The 25,638-nt window shown below is 47.5% G+C and overlaps 1 pseudogene; it reads right to left on the minus strand.

Annotated features, from left to right (window-relative positions):
- Window positions 1-18,513, minus strand: LOC119391518 (uncharacterized; annotated as a pseudogene).
- Window positions 18,514-25,638: the final 7,125 nt, after the last annotated feature.

Here is a 25,638-nt window from a genome sequence, read left to right on the forward strand (position 1 = left end):
TTACCGAAGGCGTCTTGAGTGTCCGCTTGAGGTCCTCCTGAGTGGACAGCCTGTTGAAGACTGTGAGTTCTGAGCTGCTGCACACCTCTTTATATACCCCTCGCGGTGGCCTTGGAAGCCCTTTATAATTAGTGTAAAAACCCGTCTAGAACTAGTTACGATTGCGCGACAACTAGTTAGTTATTCTCCGTCTCCTGCATGGCGCTCAGTGGAATATAAATGAGTTTTTTTTTTCTTCTACAACAAAGGCGCTTTTTAAACACGTATTTTCCTTGTATGTCGTTGTCGTTGTAGTTCCACTCAGAAAAAGTATATATATATATATATTTAAATATATCTCTTCTTAGGCTTCGACGACAACGACAACGGCGCAGCATTGTGAAGTAAATAAGAAACGAAACAAAAGTTGTGCTTTTTTATTTTGCTTTTATTAAACAGAACGATCTATTGTGGGAAAAATGGCACCGAGCGTAGGGTTCTTGAAGCAACTCCTTTTGATGCATTAATTTGAGCTTGCGCAATCTTCTGCAGCTCTGCCTTGTGTTCGGTAACTTCGGACTCCGTGCGAGTGAGGTTGACTGGACGTCCGTGACGTGTGAGGCTGTTGTAACTTGCTTTGATGTTTTCGTTGGAGTGACGCAAGTAAGGCCCCACGTTCGAGGGTAAAGTAACACTGTCGGCAACTATGGTGTCTACGTCAGAGTGAACCACCAGTTCTGTGTCAATTTGAAAAAAGGCGGCAATGTCTTGAAAGGTTTCAGTACTGCCTGGGTCGTCCTTGTTAGACTTGCTTACTGCCAATACCCCAAAACTCAAACTTGGTTGAATAGTTGAGTGCGCCATCGTTTTTAAACCTCGGGTGAAGTAAGTATTTTCCATAGGGTCCAAATACTTCACGTGGCGCGTGTGCATATCGTCGGGTCGAAGCCGCATGGTGATGTTGGTATCTGGCTTTTGCTCGTACGATTCGTAGTTTGACATGTTGCTAGTGGTGTAGGATACAACGTCAGCAGGCAGGCCAAGGTGTGTACGAGTTAGCAACTCGTTTCCCGCGTTATAAGTTGGACCCATCTTTAGCCATGCGTCACTTCCAAACTGGTACTCATAGTTGACTATAGGTGTGCCCACGTGACCTTTGAACGGAAACTGGTTTACGAACTTGGTCAAGCGGGGACTTGCCTTGTGAATGTGAATAAAGTCGTAAGCAAAGTTGTGACGTGGTACACCCATGCACGCAGGTACGCTCTTTTCGTCATCGCCATCGTCATCCTCGTTTCCGGGTGTGATCTTTAGACCCCAGTAGCTCTTAGCCAGATCCGAGTGGTCCTTCTCCTGAAATGGTAAATAAGACTGTGGCTTCATCGGGTTGTTTGTCTCGCCTTTCTTCACACGTCACATGCCGGTATCCAAGTAGTGGTTCAGTCCGACGGAGCTAAGGCCATAAACTAGCATGTCAGAGTTGACGGGTTGGACAACCGAAGAGCCAGTCTTCCATGGCGTGCGTAAACCATGAGGGGTTACCTTGACAGAGCAGCTAACAGCTCTTGTGTGAGCTGGTAGGTTAAGGTAGGTGCCGTGAGGAATGTAAAGATACGGCCGGTCCACTGGCAAGCGTGACAGGCTAGTCAGAACTCCTGGAAACGTTTTCTCGGTGTCATAAACTAAATTGGTCTTCAGCATTGCGTAGGCCCATGTGGTGAGTATTTTGCTGTCACGGAAGACTGTGACCACTCCGTGGTCGCGAGGTACGCGCAAAATCTGCTGAACGAGCTCTGTCGAATTTTCACCGTCACCTCCAACTCCTGCTCCGCCTGGACGGGTGGGGGCGTCTGAGTGCATCTGCTGCGACATCTGCGCACCTTGGGCGTCGCCGGTAGTTGAGTCAGGCTGGTATCGCTTTGCGTCTGCTGTATCTGATTCCCCGTTATGTGCACGTTTCCGTCTATCTCCTGGCATTCCATAGAGACTACGGCCCAAGACGTATTGTTCCACAATATTCTTCGTGCCCAGACCAACTGCACCTAATGCGGAGTGCCAGTTACCCGTGCGTCTAAAGTCGTTCAAGAAGAGAGCCGCAGATGCCTGATCAGCAGCAAAGACGTCCTCGTGGCTCGTGGCCCGCTCGTAGGCTTCGTCGTGTGACTTGGCTATGCCGTCGTCCTCGTCCACCGGAGCTCCGTTGCGATGTGGATTCCCGGGACCCAGGTACCGGTGGCCTGGGAACAAAGGCATACTACTCTGGTTAGGAGATATACACATGGTAGCGGTAGCGACATCGACGACAGCTACACTCTTAGCCGCCTCTATTTAATTGACTGACTGACTGACTGACTGACTGACTGACTGACTGACTGAACTGAACTGAACTGACATAAAAAAACAAAACAAAACAGACTGATTGAGCCGAAAGCTTCTTTTTTTGCGGTTGTCGGTGTCGGTGTAGTCGGAAAATGCTCTTCAAGGCACTCGGAAACCGACGTGGAGTTACAGCGACTCCGTGCGTATCGTCGGCGTGCGGAGCAAAGATATCGACGCACAAAATCTATTCAAGGAAGGAAGACACAAGGGGAAAGACAGGGAGGTTGGCCAGTTCTTAGACCGGCTGGCTACACTGTGCTGGGGGAGGGGTAAGGGGGATAAAAGATGATACAAGTGATATGTTACAAAAAAGGAGAGTAAGAAAAGGAAAAAAAAAGGAAGGAGAATACGACACTGCTTAGAGTCTGTCTCTAAGACCATTTGTGCGCAAGAAGCACAATAATGCTTTCAAAGCCTTCTGTGCTGACGACGGACTCGGCCAAGGTCCCGGAACTCTTTGTTCCGACAAAGGGCGGCTATCGAGTTTATCTAACGCATAGGAAAGTTCTTGTCTTGGAGCACTGAAACGGGGACACTCACACAGAAGATTGGAGATGGTTTCTTCGCAGCTGCAGTTGTCGCATGTAGAGTTGTTGGCCATTCCAATCAGACAGTAGGCATTTTTGAAGGCCACGACAAGCCAAAGGCGGCACAGAAGCGTCTCCTCAGCTCGCGATATTCCTGACGGAAGACGGAGCTGGAGATTGGGATCGAAGCTGTGTAGACGAGCGTTGGTGTATTCCGCCGAGTTCCACTGTGTAAGTGTGAGTTCACGTGCCAGCGAACGAAGCCTTGTAGCTGCGTCGGTTCTGGAGAACGGTATATATGCTTGGAAGGGTAGCGCTAGTGGACACGGACTAAAGGAAGACACACGGACACGCAGACGGAAGCGCTGGACGGAAGCGCTGCGGAGTGGACACTGTCATATGCAGATCGGGCCAACGTTACTAGAACAAACTCAGTTTAAAAGCTCCGCCGGAGAGGCGGTCCGCATGGCGGTCGTGAGAACTAGTGGCGCTGCAGTCACGTCTAGCTCCCGCGGCTGGCGCTTGTTGCGATCGGCGCCGCCGATGTACGAGCGCACGTGGGTTACAGCGACGCCTGCGCTTTGTTAGCTCGTGATTTTTGCGACTGTTCTTGACCAGGCTTAGCGTCCTGTACGAAGACACGTGCATGATGTACGAAGCGTAACGAGGGCGAATAGATTCACAGTGCGGTATGCCGACTTGCTTTGCGGCGGGCTGCTAGAGCGGCTACCGCAACGACGACTCCGCTTCACGACACTTCTTCGGACCTGCAAAAGACCCTACGCCATTCAAGCTTTGTATCGCAAAGACAGAAAGCTTACTGCGAAATGCAAGGTCTGTGACGTTCATTTTGAGAGTGACGACATTGTAAAGCACTATGGTCGTGTCGTTGCGGGACAAGAAGTTTTGATCCCACGTGGAAAGTGGGAACTCGCGCCAGGTGCCGTGCCGCGCTTGTTCCCAGCACTTCCACCCCACATTTCAAAGCCAAAATGTTCGGGGTTTAGGCGCAAATCTCCCCCAAAACGCACGGCGTCCCGCGAAAGCCCAGTGCCCAATTTGGAGGAGCCGCCAGAAATAGAACAGCAAAACGAAAGGCAGGCGATTGCATATATACGCTACCGAGAATGAGAGTTGCATCACACTGACATTCGATCAGTTGTCAGCTGTCGCTATGCCTTCAAAGCAGTGGATTTTCGCGAGATTTTACGACGAGGTATTGAACAAGATGTGCAGAATATTTTACACTCGCCGGCTCGGGAACGGGCAGCTAAGCGCAAGAATTGACACGGTACACATAGAAAAGACGAGGACCAGCGCTGGTCCTCGTCTTTTTATGTGTACCGTGTCAAATCGTAAACTGTTGCGCGGAAAGACGTAGACGGGGAACACAAAAGACACACACGGAGCGCACACTGTCAACAAATTTTATTAGCAGAGCGACGTGACCTTATACACCTGGCAAAACTCAATGCGCATGGCAGCAAGTACATACTAACAACACGGTCCAATCAATATACACATGTTGTGCCACACAGATACGCGATTTCCTTGTCGGAAAGTGAGATGGACGCTTGGCTGACGCATTTTTCTTTTAAGTCGGAGATCTTGTGAGCCTCGATAATGAGACGCGACATTTCGTTGTTGCTATTTGCGATTATGTTGCACTTGTGAAATTCCGGAATACAGCCACAACTATTGCAATGAATTGCAAGCCATCCCCCCGTTTTGTTTTTTACATTGTTGGCGTGCTCACGAAGCCTGTCGTTTATACAACGGCCCGTTTGTCCTACGTAAGAACGGCTGCATGTTAAAGGAATTTCATAGACGAGGCCTTCATTGCATTTCACATATTCAGTTTTATGATTCTTAGTGCAGGTTTTCTTATCTTTACGATTTGGGTTTGTCATCTTGCACACCTTTGCAAGTTTCTGCGGAGCGGAAAACACTAATTTAACATCTGCTCTATGGGCGATCTTTTTAATGTTGTGGGAAACCTGGTGGACATACGGAATAACCGCGAACTTCTTCCTTTCTTGTCCATCCTCTCGGGAAGTGGGTAGGTTGCACGTGCTAGACGCCCTGAGATTCCTCAGGAGATTTCTTTCCGCGCAACAGTTTACGATTATGACAAACCAACAAGCCCAAGTCGACACCCTCCTCAAGTTCGTGTCAAATGTTTTGCGCTGAGCAGTTTAATAATGGAATACCAACTAGCCCAATCCCACACTTTGCTTCGGGAAGGGAGACTTAATTGTGCAAAAGATAATTGCTGCGTAGTGAACGGCTACAGCACGAAACGCAAACGGCTGTCGTACAGTGTAAAGTGCTGCGGGCATGGAACATCTGCTGGGTGAAGTTGAAAAATTGAAGTTGGATACTGACGACTCTTCTAGTGACAGAGTACGCGCGAATAACTGCTCGGTGCTCACATCACGGCCGATCTGTTCGAATTGTTTAAGGCACCGTAGAAGGATCCGACGTAGAAAGATGAGACACCGAAAATACAACTATCCGCTGAAAAAATCGCTCAGGGAAGACATCTATTCGATGTAATCGCACACTGAGATTTCATTTACCGAGTTCTCGTAAAATTTTCCGATTTTGGGTCAGTATCCCTTTAACCGTCGCGAAAACGTGTCTTGTAAACATTGCAAAGCATTCGTGATGTTTTTCGAGAAAATTTTTTTCAATAAATTGTAGAAACATGAGTACTGTTTTTCTAGAACGTTTTTGTATCTCGAGTAAGTACGCTTCTTTGTGCACTAGAAAGGCTTTTACAAATGTGTTGGGTTGTTCTTGGTCTAGATAAGACGGCAGCGGCTAAATGTCAAAGCGTCGTGACGTCGACGAAGGCAGCAGTCAGCAGGTCCGAGATGAAACTCTTTATTTGGCCGAACTTGTGGCCGGGAAACTGAAAGTCGAACTACAGCAATACACTGATAGCGGCGAACAGAGCGTCGACCGTCGATCAACTGACAAGCAGTCAAGCGCGTCGGCTTTTTATACAGGCGCTATCGAACTTTCCAGCGATATCGCTGGTGGCGGCGTTATCTCTCGACAAAGCTGGAACATTCGCGTGCAGCGCGCAATCTTACCAAAACGATCTATTACAATCGCGAAGCTTCTCGAACACTGCTTCACGGACAGCGTCGAGCGTTGATCACCGTCCCTGCCGGTCAAATCCGAATACATCAAAATAAAACAAGAAGTGGGCGTGGCAATATAGACCGAACATCGATTCTTAGCCAATCAATGAACAACGCACGCGGACCAATGCATACAGACGACCTTATGCATATCCACCTAAGCATCCACCTAACTAGTACAAAGAAAGCTGCCGCGAGCAACTGCGCGGCGCACCGCAGCGTTATGCCGTGGCAGCAGACGACGCGCCGATAGTGGCGCAAGACGGAACTGCAGCGCCGCTAGTTCTCGCGACCGCCGTTCGGACCACCCTCCTCCGCTGGCGGAGATACGGAGCTTTGAAACTGAGTTTGTTCTAGTAACGTTGGATCGGGCGGCCTCATACGCACTGTCATTACCGTATATACCACAATGACCCGGTATTCACCGATACGTTATGCTGCGTTGTTTCTTGATTGCATGGTGGTGAAGGGAGCCTTATAGCAGCAACTACTTGCTCATTACGTCCATAACGAAATGACGACGTAATAAATTGAAAAGCTGCCTTGGAGTCAGAGAAGATGGACCAAGCTTGCGAAGGTTCTTCAACTACAAACTCTGGTGCTGCACGGATGACGGCGAGTTCTGCAGTCGTCGATGATGGCAAATGCGATGTTTTGAATTTTATGATGACGGACTGCTGAGATTGTAGAAGAGACAGAATCGTCCATGCAAATATGAAGGCGTCCGCTGTGTTTCTCATACAGGTGCAGTAGTGTGGCCAGTTCTAGGGCTAAATATGACGACTGTTTTTTCTTTTGGATTCCGGGAATGGTAAAAAGGGCTTTGAGTGGGTGTAGGCACCACAATGGTAACGGCGGTCTTGCTGCTTGCGTGAAGTTCGAGGGAATCATTGGGCGATGTGATGCTACAGTAGCGCTGAACGCAGAATGCGGCCTAGATTTAGGAAATGAGGCGAGGTGGCGCGATGGAATCCGAGCGAAATGCCTGATGTGCATTCTCCAAGCATCGACGCGTATGTAGCTAGTGACTGGATGGTCACGCATGATGACGACAGTCGCTGCTGTAGATGCGCATCTTGGAAGACCAAGGCATATTCTCAGTGCTTGAGCTTGAAGCGACTGCAGGACACGTACATTTGTTCTCCGGGCTTTACAAAACACAGGTAGGCTGTAGCGCACGAAATCGAGAAAGAGAACGGTGTAAAGTTGAAGTATCGCTCGCACAGATGCACCCCAGGATTTTCCAGCAAGGAACCTTAGGACGTGGGTGATCATGGTCAGTTTCTTCTTCATGTAGGCGATGTGAGGGCTCCAGGACAGGGCGCGATCGATTATGAATATCAGAAAGCGGTGGGTCTTCTAATAAGTGATGGCGTGTCCGTTGATTTTAATGACATACGGGCCCATCGCCTTGCGCGTGAAGGCAAAAAGCGAGCACTTCTCTGATGACAGCTCTAGCCCCCGTCCTTGAAGGTACTTCGACGTCAGTGTAGCCGCTCTCTGAACCTGGCACGTACGTGGAGACAGGTCACCCTCGAAGCCCAGATGCAGATGTCATCTGCATATATTGATAAATGAACAGACCGTGGAACAACCAGGCCGAGGAGCGCTAGGTTAAAGAGTGTGGGTCTCAGAACTCCACCTTGAGGCACGCCACGACAGGTGTAATGGTGCATTGTTGGACCATCTTCAGTCTGCAAAATGAAGGTCCTGCCTTTTAAATAGCTGTCAATCTATTGGTAAAGATTGCCCCCCAATCCAATACTACTCAAGACATCCAGAATGGCTTCATGCGATAAGTTGTCGTATGCGCCTTTAACGCCCAAGATGGCCGCGGATAATCTTTTTAGGCTTTTTTGCAGCTGCACAGACGAAACCAGGTCGATAACGTTATCTATGGACGACCGTCCACGCCGAAATCCGGTCATAGCCTGAGGGTATATCTTATAATGCTTCAGGTACCACTCTTGGCGAGTCAATACCATACTCTCCATCACTTTTCCAAAACAGCTGGCAAGGGCGATGGGGCGATAAAAGGTGAAGTCTAGAGGCGATTTACCTGAATTAAGCAAAGGGGCGAGGCGGCTGGATTTCCACGAAGAAGGGACCAATCCGCTGCACCACGAGTCATTGTACACGGCCGGAAGGGCACGCCGAGCTGCTTGACCGAGCCATGTAGGTGACCTCATCAGGTCCAGGTGATGAAGATCGCTTGCATGTTGTCAAGGCTGCCTGAATTTCTTCTAGAGAGAACAGATTGTCCATTCTCGAATCTTTTGAGACTGGCGCGTTTTCTATGTAACGCGTGGTGGACGCGGACCCCTGACCGGCAACCTTCGTGCAGAAATGTTCTGCTACTTCGATTTCCTGGCGGCCTTGGTGGAGAGCAAGACATTTGAAGGGGTGATTTTGGTGCGGCGATGTTCGTAGGCCGCGAAAAATCCTCCATATTTGCGATAGAGGCTTGTGTGGATCAAGCGATTCGCAAAAGATTTCCACCTAAAAGACTGGAGTGAGTTGATTCGATGCTGAATCTTCTTCTGCAGACGTCTTGCCTCCATCAAGTCGTAAATGAATGTTGTGCGCCGATAGCGTCGTTCGGCACGACGACGAATAGCTCTGAACGACTCCAATTTCGCTTCTTATCCGCAAAAAATTTGATGTAGGTTCAAAATTATAAGTAGCTTGTTGAGCAGCATCTGTGATCATACTTTCCAGATTTTCAAGCGGACGCGCTTTATTTTCCTGACACCACTCTTCTGTTAGTAACCTGAACTTTGGCCAGTCGATGCGAGGCGAAGCGTTGAAATTTTGTGATTTGCTCAGGCCCTTGATTTTTAATTATGTCGGAATGTGGTTACTCCCATGGGTTTGATTATCTGCAAAACACTGCACCTTGTCAGTTAGGCCTCGTCACAAAAACGTGAGGTCGAGGCAGCTGCTGTATGTCGATCCCCGTAGAAACGTAGGACTGCCGTCGTTTACACAGCACAGCTCCTGATCTGACGCAAACGAGAAAACTTGTCTTCCGCGACGATCCATCTTCTGACTTCTCCACAGCGGGTGGTGAGTGTTGAAATCACCAGTGACAGTACATGGTGTTGGAGTCGCTAATAAAAGTGCGCTTAATCTTGCAGTGTAAAAACGGCTTGAAGGTGAAATGTATGCACCTAATAGCGTGAAAGTGAAGTCCCCGCGTTTTAGTGCCAGGCAGATGTACTGGTTGTTATCATCAGGTGTTACCGTGTGCTAGATATAGGTAAGCTCGCACCTGATATAAACGATGACTTTACTCTGCTCGTTGCAGGTAGCCGACTTGAATGCTTCGTACCCAGATAACCGTATAGCATTGTGAAGGCGTGGCTCGCAAATAACGATAATGGGGAACTGGTTCTTGAACGCAAACGGTCGAATATCCGAAATGCGGTGTTTGAGGCCTCGGGCATTCCACTGAAAACTCGACGCTTCTTTGACTTCTTTACGGAAGGTTTGCAGAGGAGGAGCCATGGTGCTTCTCCAGTCTTGACAGCACCGGGTTCAGTGCATCCAATACTTGAAGCGCACTTTCAGCCGCCGGAGTGCGCATAGTAGTTTGGAGCGCATGAATCGTATTCATTAAAACTTGTAACTGGGCGAGTTGGTTCATACTTGAAGGTAAAAACTGGTAAGCGCCAATAAACAAGAGAATGAACATGGAAGCGCATGTCCATGTTCATTCTTCCTGTGTCCCTGTCTTGTTTATTTGCGCTTACCAGTTTTTACCTTCAATCGTATTCATGAGCGCCTTTACCATGGCTACGACGTCCTTATCTCGACTGTCCACACACTCTCGTTCCGAAATGATTTTAGACGAGCGACGCTGTGGCTCTGCTGGCGGGTCCACCGTCGGCAGCTCTGGCCATGCGTCAGGTGGGCCGATTATGCTCGTATCTTTCTTAGATTGTTCGTTGCCGGCGTTGCTGGACGCTTGTGGTGATGTATGGACGATCATTTGGAGCGGTGCGTCCCCAGCTTCGGCAGGGGGCTTAGAAGGCCTCCAGCGACGAGAACGCCGGTGTATCACTTTGGCAGCAGCCTCTCTGTAGGTTGAGCTGACCCGGACCATTTGCCTCCACACCTGCATCTCCTTGTTCATATTTGGGCAATCCTTTGACGATGCGTCGTGAGGGCCGTGACAACTGCCGCTTTTGCGATGTTCTGCATGACAGACGTATGTGCTGTGCGACTCTGAGCATCATGAACACACGGCAAGGTTTGTACAAACGGCGCTGACGTGTTCCATGTTAAAACAGTTCCGGCATTGAAGTGGCCTCGGCACAAAGGGTCGCACTGCGTGTCGAAAATGGCCGACTTTGATTTGCGATGGAAGGCTCCTTTAAACACCAGTTTAACACAGCGTGAGTTACCAAGACGACGGGCTTGCAATATGATAAGTCCTTCTGTCACCTGCCTAATGAGAACCGGGAAGTCACTTTCGCTTATGGAAATGTCGACATCGTATATAACGCCGGCTGGGGAGTCCCTGCCATCAGGTATGTAGGAACGTACGTTTATATCCTCCAACACGCTGATGTTGCTCAAAACACCCAGCGTGTTTCGTTGCGTGACGTCTATGGTGAGAACATTTCCACGATTTGTACGGGCGATGGCGAGGGCCTCAAGAGATCTAGACGCAACTTGACGATCGAGCCGGTTTAATCTATCAGCAGCAGCCACCGGCACAAACAGAATTGTGTGAACCGGTGGCTCTCGCGTCTTCGTAGTAGTCTTACTTGTTGATGAAGATGCCATCGGTAGTCTTCTTTTTGCTTTCCGTCTTGTCACAGGCAAAAAGTCACATTCGTCTGAGCTTTCGTCACTGGCCGTAGAGTAAATCAGCGTGTCCTCGCTATCGGCATCACTGGGGCGGCCGGTGCGCTTTCTCGGAGCAGCTGCACTTGACGTGGATGGTTTGGGCGAAAGCCCAGGTAAATTCACGTTCATTTCCGCAGTCACAGGAACAGTGTCTTCCGCAAACACCAAACCGAAACATGAGAAATTGCAGAGACTGAAATCAGTGTTCTACACAAGAATCACTCCGCCAAGAGAGAGAGAGAGAGAGAGAGAGATACGAAGATGAAAGGCAGGGAGGTTAACCAAGCTTTCGCTCGGTTGGTTACCCTACACTTGGGGTGGGGGAGGGGGGAATAATAGAAAGGAAAGGGTAGAGAAGAAAGAAGAAGAGTAAAAAAGAGATGAATGAACAGTTAGCTCAAGATTACACAACACGAACTCGCGCTGTTAGTTCACAGGCGCTCGTGAGTCCTCAAGAAGCACAAGAGGGCTTTCGTGCCCTTGCGCATATGCGAGACCGTAGGCCAAGGTCCCAAGATCTTCTTTTCTGTCAGTGGTCTTGAGTCCAGGTGACGGAGCTTGACTTCCATACGACGTCGTTGAGCCTGATATGATGGGCAGTGGCATAGAATGTGTTCAAGCGTGTCCTCGCAGGTGCAAATGTTGCATGCCGCACTGCTGGCCATTCCAATAAGGCACGAATACGCATTCGTAAATGCGACGCCCAACCACATGCGGCACAGTAAAGTTGCATCGCGTCTTGAGAGCCCGGATAGCAAACGAAGTTGCAAATTTGGGTCAATCGAATACACGCGCGCGTTGGAAAAACCCTGCGTATTCCATTGTAGAAGAGTGATACGGCGTGCAAGTGATTGTAGTCAAGATCTAAGGATAGCTTGGCGCATGCAAAAGAAGATCCAGCGTCGTATAGGCAAACTGGAGTTTCAACGGCGGGTAAAGTATTGCGCGTCTCTAGGCGCTTGAAAACCACTTTCTCAAATATAGCGAACTGTGCGAGGCCTACGTATTTCTCCGGAACAACATTTTCCGTTTAAAGCCTGGGCACTTTTTTAACGTCGAAGGGATTTTGAGGTAGCGGAAGATTTTTGCAAGAAGATTGCCGGCAAGTCTACTTGCACAGGAGTCCTTGCTAATGATAACACTCCACATTCACTAGTCTCGCACATGGACCTGCTTTTTTTTTCCACGGAAGAGCTGGATGCGGCTCTTCCTTTATGTAATCGGTCTTCGTCGCCTGGGCCAGATGGCAAATGAGGGCCAGATGGCATATCATACCGCCTGTTATGCGACCTCGGAGATCAGGCACGAAACTCTTTGCTGGATGTGTTCAGTGAATCCTGGAGAGACGGAGTGGTTGCCAAATAATAGAAGACAATCCGTTTGGTGCCACTTATCAAACCTGGAATATTACCTCTAAAACTGACCTCATACCTCCCAATAGCGCTGGCTTGTTGCGTAGGGAACCTGATGGAGCGAATGATCCTCCTTGGAAGATTCAGGTTATTCCTGGAACACTATAGAGTATATCCAGACGCCTTGGCTGGTTTTCCCTCGGGGCTCCAGAAAGCCGCGAATTCAGCATCGGTGTACCTGAGAGAACAAGGCCGCGAGATCTCTCCTGAAAAATCGGCGCTGGCCATGTTCATGCGGAAGGCAATGACATCGTATCACGTCTCCATCAATGGACAAAATGTCTGCTATACCAGAACGCGCAGCTTCTTGGGGGTATCCATCGATCGATATCTCTGCTGGAGTCCCCATGTCGCCGCTCTAAAGAAGCGACTAAGGGCCATCGCACAACTCTTCTAATTCCGCGGAAGGAAAATGTGGGGCACGTCAGTGCACGCGATGCGGTAGTTATACATGACGCTGTTTCTGGGGTACCTGCGGTACAACTTACCGGTATTGACGAACACCTGCAAAAGTAATATGCGCACAACAGAAAGCGTCCAGGACCAGGCACTCAGAGTTTGTCTTAGATTGCCGCACTGCACACCAACAGTGGAGACCATCGCAACCGTCAAAGATCATCCGGCCACAATTCACGTTACTCTCGAGGTGCTTAGAGCGCACATTAGGCACCTGGCTCGCGCCCCTGCCTACCACCTCGCCTCGCTTTTAGAATACCGGAACAGTGCCTCCCAACGGACTACACGCCTCCTGAAAGAATCGCGACACTCCGCTGGTGTTTGGACTTACCGAAACTAGGTCTGACAGTGCCAGGGATTCGTAAGAAGGCAGAGCTCCCGTCGCCAGCTTTGAAACAGCTGTCTCTACCCATGCTGAACGAGGAATACGAAGACCATGCTGCCTTTTACACGTATGGCTCGACAACAGTTGGAGCATCTCCTGAAGATAATATCTTCCCAGCAAAAGCCGAAGACATAGAGTTTCGAACGCCTCACAGGACAACATCAACAGCCGCGGCACTCCGCAGCAAAATCCGCAGGATTGAACGGGAAACACAACTAAAAGGGAGTACATTTACTCCCTTTTATTTTTCATTATTCATTTTATTTTATTATTCATTCGAGATGTACTCATTAGAAATCAGCTCAGCAACGTCCTCGAACTGCTCTACGTCGTGAGCCTCAAGACCAATTGGTGCTTGAAGTAAGGAAACTGTACTATTCGGTAACTTTTCAGTGGTTACCGGGCCACTGCGGCATCATCGGTAACGAGCATGCCCATGATGCGGCTAAGAATGCTCACGAAAATGGCGTCACGAAACCTGTTCCACTGACAAGAAGTGACGCGGCAGCAAGGATATGTACGCTCATGCATGACGTCGCAAGATATATGTGGAATACGCCCGGTTTACTCCACACTCGCCTTCACCGCCTGGACGCGTGCCTACGACTAAAATTCCATCTGGGCTACCCCGATCCCAGACGACCGTTCTCTGCCGCATGTGGCTTGGGGTGTCACGTCTAAGCTTGTTGCATCGGAATGGCACAGAGTGCTGCATTGCTCCATTGACCATTGACCATTGCTCCAGCGACGAACCCATGGAACATATCCTGTGCCATTTCCCTCAGTGCAGCAATCAGAGGCAGTTCTTCTCAGCAGTGTTTGCGCTCCTCGACGACCAGCCGCTTTCTAAGCAATCAATCTCGGAATGCCGGAGAGCTCGAGGTTCACGCCGGAAAGCACCGGAGGCGCTACTGAAGTTACTGCGAGTGACCCGGGTCGTTGAGCGATTATTACACTGCTCTCTCTCTCTCTCTCTGTGTGCGTGCGTGCGCTTCTATTTATTTCCCCCCTCTCATTCTTCTTTTCCCTACTTTTCTGTCGGCCCTTACCCTTCGCCTGTGAAGGGTAGCAAACCAGATATTTATTTTCCGATTACCTCGCTGCCTTTCGGCATTACATTTCTCTCTCTCTCTCTTATGATTAAACAGGTCCGGAAGTACGAGCTATACTAATATCCACGTACTGAATAGGCTCAAAGTCGGCAAACTTACGCTCGCAAAAACGCGCAATACCGGAGTCCTTCACTGAAATATTTTTGTATTACAAAGGCTTAAGATGAGAGCGTCTGCCAGAATAGGTCCGCGTTTAGACGGCGGCCAGTATTCCTTGGGTACTGGTGGCGTCCTCGGTCAGTTGGACGGCTCAGAGTTTGTCTTATGGGGCCAGACGGACTAGCACGGCGTCACACTGTTCATCGTTAGTTAATTCGGGACCCTTGCAGGTCGCCTGGGGTCATGCCCATCATAATATGTGCGATTGGTCCACTCTGTTCTTGCTTCACCTACATCGCTACAAGAAATTGCAACGATAAATCAATAATAACTTGCCCAGTGCCTCTTTCACTGAACTGTTCGAAGCAGAAAATAAAATTTTCGTTCTCCGAAAACAAATAGAAACAACAAATATGAAAAATGAGAACGCTTCCTTTTAAGAGTACAATTTAAGTTTGATGTGCCACTCTATTATTTCACTTGTTGATTTTCTTACTCCTACTCTTTCTTATGTAAACTGAACTGGCTATCCGGTTGAGTGGGCGAAGGAATATATTTACAAAAAAAAGGAGAAGGGACCAGCGCTACCAAAAAACACTCTATGCGAGTGCTCTGCAGTCTTGGAAAGCATTGTTTTTTTGAAGCTACGCTTTATATCTGCTTGCATCCCCTGAACGGCACCGGCTGCTTTGTTGCCCTTCGAATGACACAGCAACTCAACGCACAATTGAAGTTCAAAAGGTCGAAATGTACATGAGGCAATGAAACACCACAAACGTCCACTCAATTCCTTACGCGAACAATGGAAGGCACAGAAGAGAATAAGGCGGCTCTAAGAGACGGTATCACACTGCCACATTTCTCTGAACAAGCCAATCTGCGCAGACGAACCTTAAAAAACGCACATAACTTCTTCACGTATCTAAGTAACAAATTTAATGAACACATAACAAAGCCAGGCGGGATTCGTGTTTGAAATGTGTTAGCCTATCCGCGTATGTTTTGTCATGTGCGGGATCATAAAAAATGCGTTCATGTCTTATGTAGTTCTTAAACATGAAATTATGAGTGGCTCTCATCATGCATATTTCACTTTGATGTGACTGATATTTCTGTCTTATTTTTTAGTTTCTTAACAGCTTAGGCTGTTATGGCGTCATTCCAATAATCGATTTGGATGACATTGTTCTCCGCCACAGCCATAGTTAGTTAAAGATACCACGCAGAATGAGCAAATACTAATAGTTCTCGTGGGAGTCGAACGCGGGTGCTCTGTATAACAGGCAGCTGGTCAATAAGCAAGCCATGGCAGTGCTCGCAAGCTTCTCGGTACAAAGACACTACTACATGGGCGTCATATTACGCAAAGAGCGACGCGCGCGTAGCTATGTAGCTGCGCATGCTGCGTAGTTCGGCACCAGGTGTTCCGCCCGGTGACCTGCGTAACATGTGGGCGTAAAAGTCACAGTATGCGTTCGCCTAAGACTACCCGAAGGCGAAAACGATCTTCTTGTTTTTCTTCTCACTCAGCCCATTGTATAGATGAAGTGTGCCCATTCCACTCTATTGAAAACCGCTCGTACAGGCAATGACTTGACAAATGGCTAACATATTTTTATCAGCAGTATTACACAAAGCAGAGAGCTAGCAATATTCAGGTGCCTTCTTATCACACTGGTACCACGCCTTACATTTTATACATTTCGTTGCAAAACACAATGCAAACTGAAATGCTGACGTTTATGGAGCGTTTTTAGCAACTTATTTTCGCCACACGCAGAGCATTTTGAACAACGACAGCCACATTAAAGAAACAAGGATTGTGCAAAATTCCAGCGAATTCCGTCGTATGACATGCCGCGCAACGGTAGCTGTCACTTGCTCCGTGTCCAACAATTCTGGGATTGTTCGCGTTCCAGAGTAATCGGATTCTGAGACACCAACAGCCCAATAAAAAGACCTGCGAAACTACAACTTCGACTACTCTGCGCAGATAGCATTCTGCTAGCGTGAATTACTAATGAATGCTAGGAGAATTCTCGCGGCCGCCTTTTTGGCAGGCATTACCATCTTGATGTAAGTATTTTCACACTTTCTACACATGTTTAAATGACTTTCAGAGCATTGTGACCCTTTATTTTAACACAATATTTTTGCAGTTTAGGTTTTTGACCACATGACACCCAAAAATAAGCGCTTTCTCATCTAATATTTACAAGCCCCTGAAGGAGTGAAAATTCGTTGTATATACGCTGAACTATCAGCTCATATATCCAGCATGAATGATGTGCCTGTGCTTGTTTCTTTAACTGTTTCTGTTAGTTAGGTGTGAGGTTCTAGTCTGGCTGATTGCAAGGCGATGCAAGAACGTGGCTAAAAAGGAAGCTTAGCTAGAACGGAAGTAGGTGAATTACTAGAGAAAGAAAACAGCCCAAAAAGACAGTACATTTGTGCGTCTTCCTCAAGTTCTCTCTTCTTGCGCTGTTTCCTTTCTTTTGTAATGCAAGAAAAGTCTGTGAAGGAATAGCTGACATTTCCTTTAGTCTGCCACTGCGCCCCGACGTGGCGGTGCCCTGTTATTATGTTCAACACCGTGTGATAAGCGTCGTTACATAATAATGATGAAAATAACGGAACAAAATGAACGAAACTTAAGTTTTCCCACTATTTCGTGCATAATAATTTACTTTGTTTACTAAACGGGTCGCAATGTTCGAAAATCTGCTCTCACTGTTCTGATAGGAAGTGCGCACTTCCGAGAGAAGCCGATTGTGGTCTCGATGACGTTAGCCCCTCCGTTGGCAAGGCGCCGCTTCGCGCTCCTTTGGAACTGGTTTAGTTGATGATGAAAAAACAGCGCATGAAGACGAGTGACGGGTTGTTTGATTGGTTGATAAAACTTTATTTTCGGTCCTGAGAGACACGGCTAGCGCGCAGTGGGCTCCTGCCGCGCTGGGACGGGCAAGCTAAGCCTGACCGCCGCATCTTGGGCTCTCTGGACGGCCCGTAGCTGATCCCCTTTGTTGGGGCTTCTGATGGCGGAGCACCACTTGGCTTGGCTGGCTTGTTCGGGGCCTATTAACGAGGGGCATCGCCGGAGCATGTGATCTAAGTTAGCTACCGCCCCGCAACAGGGGCACGAGCTGCTAGCGTACGTGTTTGGATAAAGTTTGTGTAATATAGAAAAGTTTGGGTCTGAACCCGTCTGTAAGAGTCTAAGGGTGCTATCGCGGAACGATTCTATTTTTTATTCCAATGCTTTTCGTGCTTTTCGCGCTTGGCCATTGGACAGAACGACGGTCCGTCCGCATTATCAACGCGATCAGCCAGCCGCGAGTGGTGGATGATAAGAATAGCATAGAATATGGCATTGGAATCGGGAATAGCATCGTTCCGCGATTGCACCCTAAGTGTCATTTTCTTGGCTCTGTGTGCTTTTCTGTGAGGAGGGGGTAAACCCTCCTGCGAGATAGAAGTGCCGTGAAATCCCTTTGTACGTGGTGTCGTCTGTTGTCCAACGTCGTGGGCTGGGGAAAATATCCGTGGGCGGGAACGTGAGACCTCCCGCCTTGGAGTGGGTCAGCTCGTTGAGGTTGGTAGGACGCTCCTCAAAAGGACCCATGTGAGCAGGAGACCACGTTAAGATGTCAGTAGATGTGTCCTTGTCACCGAGGATACGACGTGCTTCCTTGTAGACGGCGCTGACGGCAAAGGGCACAAGTCATCAGAGTCGGGTATGCAGGCTTGGAGGCGATCCCTGACGGGCATCTTCGACCACGGTGGGCAACAATTACCGGGACCTTTCTAGAAGCCAGCATGGACAGATGATCGTTTCCCCCTTTGCCCGCAACGCCGGGGAAAGGGGGAAACTTTCCCCTTTTCCCGGGCGGCGGCCCGGGAGTCACTGAAGAAGTTCGCACGCTTTTCGTCGAAGAGAGCGATGACGATGGCTACCTGCTCGGCAGTGCTCAAGGAGGAACATTCGATCGATGCGGCATTGATGACAGAACTACCTTGGTCGACCGAGACCGCCGCCTATCTGTTGCTGTTCCCGTACCGGGTCGCGTTGAGAAAACAGCTTCCTCCAGGGATCTCTGCTGCTCTGCAGAGGATCACCGTCGTCCTGTCCCGTCTTCTTCCCACGTTTCGCTCCTGGTGCATGCTGCGGGGAAAGGGGGAAACGATCATCTGTCCATGCTGGCTTCTAGAAAGGTCCCGGTAATTGTTGTCCACCGTGGTCGGAGATGCCCGTCAGGAATCGCCTCCAAGCCTGCATACCCGAGTCTGATGACTTGTGTCCTTTCCAGTGCTTCCGCAATTTCCTCTGGCGCATTGAATTAGGTTTTCATTAAATATCTATTTATATTGAAGTCATTCAGCTTCTGTTTATGCATAAATAAAATCAAATTTTATGCTAGAAATACCGTTAAATTTAATTTTCATATATAATTATTTCGAACAAAGAAATAGTATACTTTTGGTTTAGCTTGCGGAAAGCGGTTATGGCGCTGGACTGCTGACCCGAAGGTCGCGAGATCGAATGCCGGCCGCGGTGGCTGCATTTTTTATGGAGGCGAAAATGTTTGACGCCCCTGTACCTAGATTTAGGTGCACGTTAAAGAGCCCCAGGTGGTCGAAATTTCCGGAGCACTCCCCTACGGCGTCCCTGATAGTCACAACGTGGTTTTGGGACGTTAAATACCAGGTGTTATTATTATTATTATTATTATTATTATTATTATTATTATTATTATTATTATTATTATTATTATTATTATTATTATTATGAATAACTAAATCTTGGAGTAAAGAAAAGCTTGAGAAGGAGTGCGTTAGTACACCTTCACTATCCCTCTCGAGAAAACAATCTCATTCTTTGCTAGCTTATATTTGCAACATGCTTGATTTAGCTCTGTGCACACAGAACACCAAGATTTGACGTGAACAAATCATTGTGTCAATAGCTTGTATGTCTCTTGTCTTATTGAAGTGAGTGTCTGCATATATCTGATGTATACGGGGGGAAGGGAGCAATGTCAAGCCGCGACTGTGCGGCTTTTTTTCCCTCCTCCTCAGCCATGTATATATATATTTTTTTGTATGCATGTCTGAAATAAAGACTCAGACTCAGACTCAGACTCAGACTAATCACACACACACACACACACACACACACACACACACACACACACACACACACACACACACACACACACACACACACACACACACACACACACACACACACACACACACACACACACACACACACACACACACACACACACACACACACACACACACACACACACACACACACACACACACACACACACACACACACACACACACACACACACCACACACACACACACACACACACACACACACACACACACACACACAGAATAATATATAGTCTTGCGAAATTCCCAAACAGAGATATCGCGATTACACTGTGCTCCTTCGCTTATTAACCCCTTGTGAGATATGGCGTAGAGTAGCCGTCGAGTCACTGGATCTCGTCGGCGCATTTAAGAAAGGGTTTTATTTACACTGTCTGAGGCCATAAAGACCTTGCTAGCAGTCCAGCGTCCCCGTTTTCTCTCGCGAGACTGTCGACGCTCCCTCCTCCTCTGCTGTTGGTCCACCAGTGCTTGCGATAGAAATAACACCCTTTCCTTAAATATTTGTCCCATTTATTTCACATACAGAATTTGTGATGTGCCTTAAGGATATACATTCTGAAAACTTCAAGCGCATGACACAAAACTGCACGCCACAACAGCCCTAACAATTTCATGCTTTGTCCTAAAGAATTTACCACAAGTGTACGCCACCTGGTATGAAGGCGTAAATTATATTTCCAGTTGTTGTCACACGACTTTATATCTGGCATGACGGAGTTTCACTGCGCTTAACGGCAAGCAATGCAGGGCCTAAGCTACCATCTGGCGGCAGCTACAGACTGACATTTATGCAGACCCGATAGCGTCACGTAGACTGTACCCTGAGATCTATCACGACAGCATCTGCAAGGTCTGCTGTATAGAACCTGCTACACTCAAACACATGCTCTGGGAATGTGAAACAAATGCTAAAGGCAGTAACCCCGTTGTTCTCTCGTCGAGGTGGGCCGATGCCCTGCACAGATCAGAGCTCGCCGATCAATTATGGGCCGCCCAAGAAGCCTTCGAAGCAGTGACTAGGCAAGGCCTACTCGCAGGCAAACTGCAGGACACTCAATAAGCGTATTTACCAACCAATCAATTGATACGCGGTTGTGATTGCCAAGAATGGAGCAATCAAACGGACAAAATTTAAACTCCTTATTGGGCGAACTTGTGCTCAACAATAAATAACACACACTGCAAAATCAAGTAAAAAAATATAGTACGAGCAAGTAGCATTCACAGTACAACGATAGCGGTGAGCACGATCGTCGATAATCTGATTTTAAGGTGAAACTCGCAGGCATTTGTAGATGTGGCATCGTAAATTTCAGCGTTATCGCTGATGCTCCCGTAATGTTCCAGAATGAACTCAAATACTCACGTCCGTGCGCGCAATCTTATATTGTAAACACTCTTGAAGGTTTTCATACAATATGGCATGACCTATGCCAGAGTTTCAGCCAGTGACCTACGGTCACGAGGAAAAAGAAAATTGAGAGCACTTGTGAGTATGCACAGACTGAAGAACAATAATGGTGTAATATTATATTTCTAAAATACGAAGCATTTCTTAGCGAACTTCTGCGAGTTCGAGCGTATCTATCTATCTATCTATCTATCTATCTATCTATCTATCTATCTATCTATCTATCTATCTATCTATCTATCTATCTATCTATCTATCTATCTATCTATCTATCTATCTATCTATCTATCTATCTATCTATCTATCTATCTCCTGGCCTTTTTCTATCTATCTATCTATCTATCTATCTATCTATCTATCTATCTATCTATCTATCTATCTATCTATCTATCTATCTATCTATCTATCTATCTATCTATCTATCTCCTGGCCTTTTTGTTAATTGGATGTATACCAAAATTGGTATGGCATAACATGACTGTATGACTAACATAAATGACAGGTCATCACATAAAAATGATGACATGTATGTCATGCACGGCATGATTTAGATGCCATGGTCTTGGTGCTCCTGCGGCCGTTTCGTTAACTTGATATGTACCAAAAGTGGTATGGCGTGACAACAGTATATGACAAACATAAGTGACAGGTCATAATGTAGAAATTATGACACGCATGTCATGCACAGCACGATTTACATGACATGGTCTCGGGTTGCTCAGGGCTCTTTAGTTAAATGGATATATACAAAAATTGGCATGACAAAAGATTTGTATACGACGAAAACAAATGGCAGGTGGCAACGTGAAAATCGTAACATGCATGTCACGTAGGGCACGATTTACATGCCATGCTCATGGTGTGCTCGCTGCCGGTTCGCAAGCTTGATATGTACCAAAATTGGTATTCCGCGGCGTGACTGTATGATGATCATAAACTATAGGTCCTAACATGGAAAGCTGCTGACCCGAAAGTCGCGGGATCGAATCCCGGCCGCGGCGGCTGCATTTTCGATGGAGGCGAAAATGTCTGAGGCCCGTGTACTTAGATTTAGGTGCACGTTAAAGAACCCCAGATGGTCGAAATTTCCGGAGCCCTCCACTACGGCGTCTCTCATAATCATAGCGTGGTTTTGGGACGTTAAACTCCAGATATTATTATTAACATGGAAATCATGACATGCATGCCATATATGGCATGATTTACATGACACTGTCTTGGTGTGCTTCTGGCTGTTTTGTGAACTGAATATATAACAAAATCGGTATGTTGCGACATGAGTGCGTGACGAACATAAATGACAGGTCATGCATTGGCGTATGTACCAGAATATACGTTTCATTGGCATGGCATATACCACATTGTACATGCACACATGCATGCATGGCGAACATGCGATATATAGTGGACTCGATGTCATGACATGAATGACTTCATTTGCCTCAAAGACAACGAAGGCGATCTATGCAGCTGTTTGCTGGCTGCTTCGCATTGCATCGACTCCCACAGTGCGTGGGATATCTGCCGAATTTTTATTTTTGCAGCTCTTTACTGGGACTTGGACATCTTAAGTAAGCTCCCCTAAGAGGTATTGGTAAAATGTTTGATAACCAGATCATTTAATATGTTTGCCAAACTAAACATCAGCATTTCAAGCCTGTAAGTGATAACATCGAGATATGTTGGAAAAAGTATATTTTTTGTTTGTAGTTTTCAATGCAAGTGCAAACTATTATGGAGAGAATGTTGTCTTATATTTGTGTGTGGAATTTATTCGACGGAAGTAAGGCAGAAGTTATATGCAACTTCATGTTTCACTTTAGAGCTGGAATGTGGGACGCTAATGCGCATCAGCCTACGGATCCAGGCCGCGCATATCCCTCGTGCGACCAACAGGTGAGCTATGTCTCGAGGCATTCAAAACTTTGATATGCGTTCATGTCCACCTAATGTCATCTGGAATCAATGCACTTAATGGGGCCATGAGCCACCGCTCGAGATTGGTGATAAAACACAACCTGCATAAAGCAGACACTGCTAAGATCAACTCAGCCAAACCTTGTATGCGCGGGAAGGAGAGTTTAGAAGCAGAGAGCTAAGCTGCCATTTTTTCTGGTGCCCCCTTTTCATACTGTGCTAACTCTCTTCAGAGCTGCCGGCGCCTGCTGCTTGACGTTGAGCAGCTGATAGCATGCTTTTGGCCAATAGCCAACGCAAATCAAGAGCGACGTTTGAATATGATGCGCTTCTTGCCACATGCCGGTGCCGCGCTCCATCGTTGGCTAACATTACACAGTAGCCACACACGCACACATGAATCACAACGGGGGAGAGCGATCGCGCTTGATCACGAGCGCTCCAGGTCGCGACGCGCGCTGACTTAAGTTCTTTCCCACGTGCCATCCCTCCCTGTGTAGCTTACAGCGCGCTCGTCAGGACGAGAAAAGAGAGAAAGCGCTTAAAGTGTGCAACAAATCTCCGTAATTCCTCTCGTTGTGGATGGATTCGAGAAGTTTTTACGGCAATCGATGCATGAGGCAACAAACTTCGACACTGAGGTGGTTCGATGATCACTCGGAAAGCTAATTAAGGGCCCCTTTAAAATGTGTAAGATTTATCAAAAAATACAATGCGAGGAAAAACAGACGATATATTGCACATGTATAAGAAGTGGCTTGCCGGAAGCCAGTACGGAAACTCGCGCCAAGCAGGACCGGAATTCCACTGCGAAGCATCCTGGGAGAATTCCGGTTATGGCTCCATCTACTAGCGTAGTGTCGTCCGCATATCGCAAGTTGGTTGCCTTTGCTCGTCCAACTTTCACATCTATTTTCTATATTTGGAGGTCGCAGTTTCCGAGTCGATATTCTAGGTATTTCTAATAGCGGAGCTGTTTAAGCTGTAGGTGAGGCCGTTGATGTACGCAAAAAACTTGGCGCCACGAAGATGGGCGAGAATGAGCGAAGGTGGGCGAGAGTAAGGCAATAAATACTAAGAGAAGCGAGGAAGTGCTATGTGAAGGAGGAGGAAGGTGAGGGGAGAGGGAGAAGCGCGCACATCGTGTTGAAACCACGTGACTGCTCCGAATAAAGGAGGCAGTGTACTGGCCCGGTGAGACATTTATCTGCTGTCTCTCGACATGGCAAGACCTAAACGTACCAACGCACACGAAGAAGAAGCCGCTCAGCGAGAGCGAAGGCGTCCTGCTGATCGGGAAAGGAGGCGAAACTTCGGACTCATCTAGCATTCGTCACCAGGGAAACTGCTAAACTAAAGCGTGACCAAGCCTACCCGGAATCCGGCCATCGGGGGGCTGAATCCGTGCGCCGACGGCGTGAAAGCGACCCCGGCTAGCCCAGCCTATCCATGAAGAGCATAGTTGAGCCAAGAAAAAGCCTAGCATAATCATGCAGAAGCCTAGTTCAGCCAAGAAACAGCTAAGGTCGGTCGCCAGCTTTGAAGTGGAATACCAACTAGCCCGTACTCAAACCTTGCCAGCTTAATGTCGGATGCCACATAAGTGGCACGATTAGCAATGTTGCATGATTCCCAACGTGCTTTATTAGAAGAAGACCTAGCTATGCGACAGAACCGTTTCTTTCTGTTAGATAAGCGGTGTACGACCTACACCAAGGGGCTTTTGTATTAGAAAACACAACACGATTGGAAATGTGTATTTCTTTCAATAGGCATCACTGACCTACAAAAGTATCCCAGTTAGTCTGGACTGAAAGTGTATGAAAGATAATGAAAAAAAAAACACTGTCGAGAAATGAGCTTAATTCGTTGTTAATTGCTTCAAAGTTAGCCTTCTTATAACGACGAATAACATTCTTTACCTTAGCTTTTTAGAAGAGCTAGCGTTAATGCGAAAACTTATTGAAGAATGATCGCTAATATGGGGTAGGATGTTGTAGAGGAAGCAAGATCTGGACGATTGGTTAGAATTAAATCGAGAGTATTCGCAGTGTTTAGTGTGATGCGAGGCGGCTGGGTCAGAAGGTAGGAAAGAGTAATTACGGAACAAAGCTGACGAAAGTTTTTTGCCTGAGTTGAAAAGGGCTATATGCCTGGCGGACGCGTGCCCCACGACAAGTTAGGCAAATTAAAGTCACCAAGTTAGAACAGAAGTGATGAGGGAAAACATGAACAAGTTACCTAAATTGCCAATGAAAGTGGCAGATGATGAAGTCGAACGATAGCAGACACCAAGGATTATTTTTGAATGACTGAGTGTTAGGCAAGCTCATGTGCATTCAAGATCGTTGTTAATGTCTATATGAAAGCACGGAATATCTTTCGAAGTGGCGAGAACAACACCGCCTCCTTGACGCTCAGTGCTGTCACACCGGTAAATAGAGAAGCTACAGGTACCATTAAATATATCATTATCTCGCACACATATGCAGTAAGCCGATTTTCTGCAAGGACGATAATTTTACCACAGCATGTGTCGATTGCTGATGTCAGTGAAAGGGATTGGTTGACCGGACTCTAGTATTTGTATAAAGTCACAGTTCCACCGCAAGGGCGGAACAATGAATGCGATAGGAACAAATGCAATGTTATACGAAGTGAGGCTGGCAGCTAACTCTTTTAGATCCGATCTCACGGAACTCTACAAAACGCTGGTGTAAGAGAATACGGCCGCTCCAGGGAGAGATGCTCTTTCCGCACAGTCTCTTC

The sequence above is a fragment of the Rhipicephalus sanguineus genome, chromosome 4 (genome assembly GCF_013339695.2).
Source record: "Rhipicephalus sanguineus isolate Rsan-2018 chromosome 4, BIME_Rsan_1.4, whole genome shotgun sequence".
NCBI classification, from domain to species: Eukaryota; Metazoa; Arthropoda; class Arachnida; order Ixodida; family Ixodidae; genus Rhipicephalus; species Rhipicephalus sanguineus.